The sequence below is a fragment of the Epinephelus fuscoguttatus genome, linkage group LG11 (genome assembly GCF_011397635.1).
Source record: "Epinephelus fuscoguttatus linkage group LG11, E.fuscoguttatus.final_Chr_v1".
NCBI lineage: Eukaryota > Metazoa > Chordata > Actinopteri > Perciformes > Serranidae > Epinephelus > Epinephelus fuscoguttatus.
The window spans coordinates 31,924,618-31,931,917 of record NC_064762.1 but is presented as its reverse complement, the minus strand read 5'-3'; positions in this window follow the sequence as shown (position 1 = coordinate 31,931,917).

The window sequence follows — 7,300 nt, the reverse complement described above, 5'->3', positions numbered from 1 at the left end:
GAAATCCTGCACTTTTATCTGTTTATTTTCAAAACTGCTTAACCTGCAAAAAGTTCAGAGTGAATTGTAAGAAATGCATACATAGATCTAAGGTGCATTAAAAGACATTAGGTTGAGGAATTTGTACAAATTCTATTATTGGTATGTTAGACATTATGAAATAAATAATGTCAATCATGACATTACCAAGCTGCAAGCTAGCTTTTAAACAGGAATGATCCATTTCTTCCAGGTTTGGGGTCTTTGAGGTGAACAGCTGACTTCTCTTCCTACAGTTTACAGCTCATATAGGATTAACAGGGCAGCTCTAACAAATGTTGATATTAAACAAATAGGAGCATTTAATGACTGTATTTTGTCCACACTCTGAGGGGGGCTGACAGACGCCTCACATTCCTGCCTGATCACAACACCCAGACTGTAAATGGATGTGACAAACTGCAGGTAAATACTCTGGGTTTTATATCCCAATAAAATGTGGTTAACATGATTACAATAATGTTGTTTTTCTTTTTCTTTTCTTTTTTGTCAAAAGTTTTCCATCTACTTCCCATAAAGAGAAACTAGCAGATTGACTGCCCCTGCTGCAATGAGTTCACATGGATGTGTGTTATTGCCTCATGACAGATTCACTGAGAGGAAAAGCTTCTGAAACACCATGAGAAATAAATCAACCTCTAAACATAAAATATCAATACAAATATATGTTTACATCAACATAAAATTATTTAAAGAGGCATTAAAGCTCGTCTGGGTATCGCAATATTGATTTACTATCTCAAAAGCTACTAAATATAGCTATATTGTACTGCAGTAACCAGAACTGTAACTATAATATTATTACTTTCATTAATGTTGTTGTAAGCTACTGTCATCTCTCTCTCTCTCTCTCTCTCTCTCTCTGTCTCATTGTGTCATATGGATTACTGTTAATTTATTATGCTGATCTGTTCTGTACGACATCTATTGCACGTCTGTCCGTCCTGGAAGAGGGATCCCTCCTCAGTTGCTCTTCCTGAGGTTTCTACCGTTTTTTTTTTTTCCCCGTTAAAGGGGTTTTTTTTGGGGAGTTTTTCCTTATCCGCTGTGAGGGTCTTAAGGACAGAGGGATGTCGTATGCTGTAAAGCCCTGTGAGGCAAATTGTGATTTGTGATATTGGGCTTTATAAATAAAATTGATTGATTGATTGATAAATGTATAGACAAATTTTGGTCCAGATTTTCATGTTATCAAGAGGATGAATCCTGATGAGATTGGTGATCCTCAGACTTTTCATTTTGCATTGCCAGGAGATCAATACTCTTTAGTTAATGAAACTAAAGGAGATATTTAATGCTAACAAAGCCAGCTTTAGAATTAGGGCTGCAAATAACAAACCTTTCAATTATCACTTAATCTAATGATTATTTTCTCAATCAAATAATTGTCTAGTCACTAAAATGCCAGAAAATACTACAAAATGCCAATACAAAAGGTGGCATCTTCCAATTAGAACCAACAGTCTAAAACCTAAAGGTATTAATTTTACAATAATATAAAACAGAGAAAAGCAGCAAATGCTAACATTTTAGAAACTGTGACCAGAGTGTTTGTAGATTATATTTGAAAATTCATCAAAATAATAATTTTTTCTATTAAACAACTAATCATTACAGCTCTAATCGAACTCATGATGTGCCATATGTTAATATGACACCAAGATAATGACATACATGTTATTGATTCTGCTATGTCCTAACATGGCCACCATACCAAGCACAGAACCTTTGATTAAAGGGATAGTGCACCCAAAAATGAAAATTCAGCCATTATCTACTCACCCATATGCCGATGGAGGCCCTGGTGAAGTTTTAGAGTCCTCACATCCCTTGCAGAGATCAGCGGGCGGAGCGGCTAGCACACCTAATGGTAGACGGTGCCCCAGACTAACGTCCAAGAACACAAAATTGAATCCACAGAGTATCTCCATACTGCTCATCCATAGTGATCCAAGTGTGCTGCAGCCGCGACATAAAAAGTTGTTTCGAAAAACATCATATGAACTCTGTTTTTAGCCTCACTGTAGCCTGTAGCTCCGCGTTCACGTGTGCGCGCCTGCGCAAGACCAGCGAAAGCATGAGCTTTGCTCACCCGTGTTTATGTCACGTGACAAGTGCACTGCACGGGGAGACAGCAGTAACCACAGTACCTAAAAGATAATTTGCACTATGGTCTTTTAGCAAAGGACAGCCCAACATGTCTGAAGACTTTGAAATTGAGGAGGAACAGCATTTCTTTGTTGAGCCGTATTTGTTTGAGCCCGAGTATACGGACGGAACTCAGGCTACTGGACGAAGCAGCCGCCGCAGCTCATGAGCCTAACCCTCAGCCAGCAGCAGAATACCGGAGTCGAGCACTGGAAACCTGGTGGTGTAGTTGTTTCAAATGCAAAGCAATGCCAACAGATGAGCAAAGTCTTTCCTGCTCAGACTGGGAATTGGCGATGCCTGCACTTGAGAATCTGGACATCAGTACTGACGTGACTGCTGCTCTTCAGAGATCATCGATCACCCTGAGCACGCGCACATGTGAATGCGGAGCACAGAGAAGCAGTCAGAGCTACAGGCTACAGTGAGGCTAAAAACAGAATTCATATGACGTTTTTCGAAACAACTTTTTATGTCGGGGCTGCAGCACACTTGGATCACTATGGATGAGCAGTATGGAGATACTCTGTGGATTCAGTTTTGTGTTCTTGGATGTTAGTCTGGGGCGCAATCTGCCATTAGGTGTGTTGGCTGCTCCCTCCGCCGATCTCCGCAAGGGCTGTGAGGACTCTAAAACTTCACCAGGGCCTCCATCGGCATATGGGTGACTAGACAATGGCTGAATTTTCATTTTTGGGTACACTATCCTTTTAAAGGTAGTAACATGATCTTTCCTCTAACACCTATCACAGGTCAAACTAGAACTGACACAATAAGTGGATAAATAAATTTGGTGAATGATGGAAATTTAACTTACTATTAAACCATTCTAATAACTGTTTAAGTATTTTTTTTCAAGCAAAACTGTAAATACTCACTGGTTCCATCTCTAATTTGAGGTTGTGCTGATTTTATTTATTTGTCCTTAGACACTGTAAAAAAGAATATTTTTGGATTTTGGACTCTTTGATAAAAATGTTTATGTAACCTTATCTCATTTTTTGTCCATTCAATAATGTTGTTTTCTGGTGTGTAATAAACACTACAGTCTACTGGAACTGCTATTATGGGCTTTTGATCATAAAACAAAGTACTGGACAATTCAAGATTTTAACTGCACTAGATGAAAGACAGACGACAACCAAAAGTAGTTGGAAGACTGCATCACAATCACTGATAAAATGTTTTTTGAGGTCACAGTGACTTTGACCTTTGACCACTAAATTCTAATCAGTTTATTCTTCAGCCCAAGTGAACGTTTGTGCTAAATTTGAATAAAGTCTGTTAAGGTGTTCCTGAGATATCGCATTCACATGAATGAGACAGATGCAAGGTCACACTGACCATGACCTTTGACCACCAAAATCTGATCAATTCATCGTTGAGTCCAAGTGAACTTTTGTGCCAAATTTGAAACAATTTCATTGCACTGTTCTTGAGATATCGCATTCACATGAATTAGACAGACAAGGTCACAATAACCTTGACCTATGACCACCAAAATGTAATCAGTTTATTTTTGAGTCCAAGGGGAGATTTGTGCCATATTTGAATAAAGTCTCTTAAGGCAAGGAGATACTGTGTTCGGACTGGCAACCTGAGAACACAATTCTTCTGGCTATGGCTTTCGCCACTATGGAGGCATATAAATAAGGACAAATTAAATATGGGAATACCTCTGTATTTTTTAAAAGTAAGACTGTATTGCACTCATTTCAGAATCTACCATAACTATCCTGTAAGATACTATCCTGATGGTTTATTCTGAATTAGTCTCGCTCACCAGACCTTTCTCAAGAAAAGAAAGGTCTGGCTGGGCCGACTCTCACTTTGAGATTGGAGAAAAAAACGCCCTGGCTGCTTGTATTTCTTTCAACCAATCACAATCGTTCTGGGTGGTGCCACAGCAACGATGCGCTTGCAAAAATATTGCCAGGGGGAAACAGGTTTTGGTGTAACACGCCCACAAAAATATCACCTACAGGACGCGAACCATGGCAGAAAAATGGCTACATCCCCGCAAGATCACACACTGCAAAAGTTAGTAAAAGGACATGTTGAAAACGGTTGAAAACTGCTACACAACCGGAGGTGGTAGGGCTGGACTTCAGCGGGTGACTGAGAGGCTGATCTATGCAGCGAACTTCCGCCCACTCAGACTAATTCTGAATAAACAAAAATGTTAACTATTAGTTCACAAGGTGAAGGGGCACTGATGACAGATGTCAGAGGTAGACTAAGCAAGCTGTCAGTAGCCTGTTATCCTGCTGCTGACTCTGGAGATGGGGTGAAAAATATCCAAGACACATGTTGACCATGACTAAGTAGAGGAGCCATTTCTCTTGTGATTAATGAGCAATGGAAAACACCCTCCTTAAGCCAAAGATCATTAGTGAATCACCCGTCCAAAATAACAATAAAAAAAAGCACACTGAGGACGTTTGGTTCACAGCTCTGGCAGCTGGTTCCTGGAAAACTCAGATATCACAAAGTGTAAGCAACACGAGTCTGATCTGACAGGGAATTAGTCTTTAAGTATTAAGTATTGTATTGGCTCTTTCCACTTTGTTCACCAGCTAGACTCCAACTTTGTCTGCTAAAAACCTGCACTGAGCAATATTTTGGATTTTTAATTCAACATTTGTTGATAAATCAAAACATGACAAGAGTCTAATAGGCTTGTGCCATTTGGCGATCGAAACATGTATCTAAGACTGAAGGGATGATCAGTGATTGTTTTTTCCTACACTAATATGAAGGTAATTGTAACTAATTTACTATCAGAGCAAAGCGTAATAAAAATCTCTAGAATCTGCATCTTGTTGTGTATGCAGACCTGCATCTGGGGGAGTGATATGTCTGCCTGCTGAGCCCTGTTAATCAGCATGAGTGTTGAGTGAATCACAGTGTTTTCCGTCTCTTTTCCATAGATCTGATACTCTGCATCTCTGCTCTCCATGTGCCTGCTCACCAAACATTTTCTCTGTCCTGCATGAGAGTAGCTTACATTATGGATATGATTTGGATTGTGATATTGAAGATAATAATACTAAATGGAAGATGATGCTGTGATACTGTTGCACCACCCTGACTTTAAAAGGGAGACATTGTTTGAATAGAGGAAACACTGCTATTAAATTTTTTTCATGTTTACATATTTTTGTTGACACGGTATAATGTTTTATTAAGATCATTTAACTGTATTGTTCACAGAACACTTTGATTAATGAAAATCTTAAGTTCAAATTCTAACGCCAATAATAATTTAAAAAATGCTAAATAGAGAATTGATTATTTAGTAAAAATGACTACATACACAACTAGTATTAAAATATTATAAAGGTAATAGAAATATTTTCCAGTACTTATGTGTTTATTCATTCATTACTTTGACACGAAGACTTAGTCACTGCCGTGCTGTGGCGTGCCTTCCCTACCCCCGCCTACTCTCATTGTCCCCTGAGATTGGATTGCTCATTGGCGATCTCGAATAACCATGACTGGACAATGAGGAAAATAGAAATGATTACCTAAAACTGGCTGCAGATGGTAGTGGCACATGCTGTAGCCAAGACTGCAGTTTAAAGTTTGTTAAAACACTTACAACTAAGTATCTTAAGGTTTTTGTAACAATAGTTATTGTGCATTTTGTAGCAAAGGAAGTAGCTTGACATTGTTATACTTTTGCAAAACATCTTAACTTGCCCATAATTGTGGTAGATAAGAAAACGTGTAGTTTTGCAAGACAATGAAATGTAATGTATTTTGTCTTTAAATTGCAAACACTGCAAAGATAATTCATTTACCGATTGGTTCTCTGAATGCTGGAAGAAGTTTGTGAATAAGGAGTGGAGCTGCTTTGATTTGTTGATCAACAGAAAATGAATTTTGAAATTGAAAATTTTAGAGATAGACATGAAATGGGGAGAGACAGCAGGGATGATGGACTTGAATCTGGGCCGCTGCTAAAGACTCAGGCTAAATGGGCTGCATTTTTTTAAGCAACAATTTTTTAAGCAACACTGTCATTTTGTCAACATTCACTGATTCCAGCTTCTTTAATGAACGGGTTTTCTGTATTGTCTGTTTGAAATAATTGTTAAGTGCTCATCTTTTTAATTCGGACTGTTGGTTGTTCAAAACAAAAACATTTGTAGAAACTACCTTGGAGTCTGGGGAAGTTGTAACATTTTTGTTTGTTTTTTTACACAAAATTATTATTGAGAGAGAGAGAAAGAAGCTCTGGCAGCATGTGAAAGCCAAAATGATGCAGAGGCTGAACATTTATAAACCAAGACTGATGAAGGACGATGCCATAAAAGTTAACAAGTAGAGGATTAAAGGCAGAGCAAAAAAGAAACTGACTTCTGCCAACGCTTCAGCTAGACATCAAATGAAAACACAGCATATGGCAAATCCTTACATTTATGCTGATTTTAGTACTTTGAGTTCAGAAGTACAAACAGCGAAACACAGAGCCATGTTATTTCTGCTGGTTCCCAGATTCACAGACTATAAAATCTTGATGTTGTACGAGTCATGTGTTCATGCTGTGAGAAGTGGGTCAGTGGTGGGAGGTCAGTTTGAGTCAAACTTATTTACTGTTGGTTCAGGTCTGAAATGTCAAGGCGAGTATGTGGGTTTCGGGGCTGTGTGAAGGAGGCGTGTTTGGTTTCAGTCCAGCTCGTTATCTCACCCTGCAGCCACAGAGGGGCTGTGCTTCACTTTCATCAATTTAGAACATTTTGTTTGGTAAACAGGGAAAAGCAGTAATATGTAACAGGAGGCTTTTTACCTTCTGTAACATTTCATTAATTTTGTGCATTTTGAAAATTCAAAACATATTGATTTGAAAGACCTCTCTATTATTGTGCAGAGCTTTGTGATTTAATTCAATATCTGTTATTCGTCCCCAGATCCCTGAACTTTGCTGTTCATCTCTCATATCTGTTTCCAGTCTCCATGAGCACAAGTTGATTTGAATCAGTGTTGAGGCGTCTGTAGCTCTGTTTTCACTTATTTCGTTGCCTGATCACCACCTCTCTTCCTCTTGTGTGTCATTACACCCTTTCAGAGGAGCTATTTAGGTGATTAATGAGCCACTTCACTACAA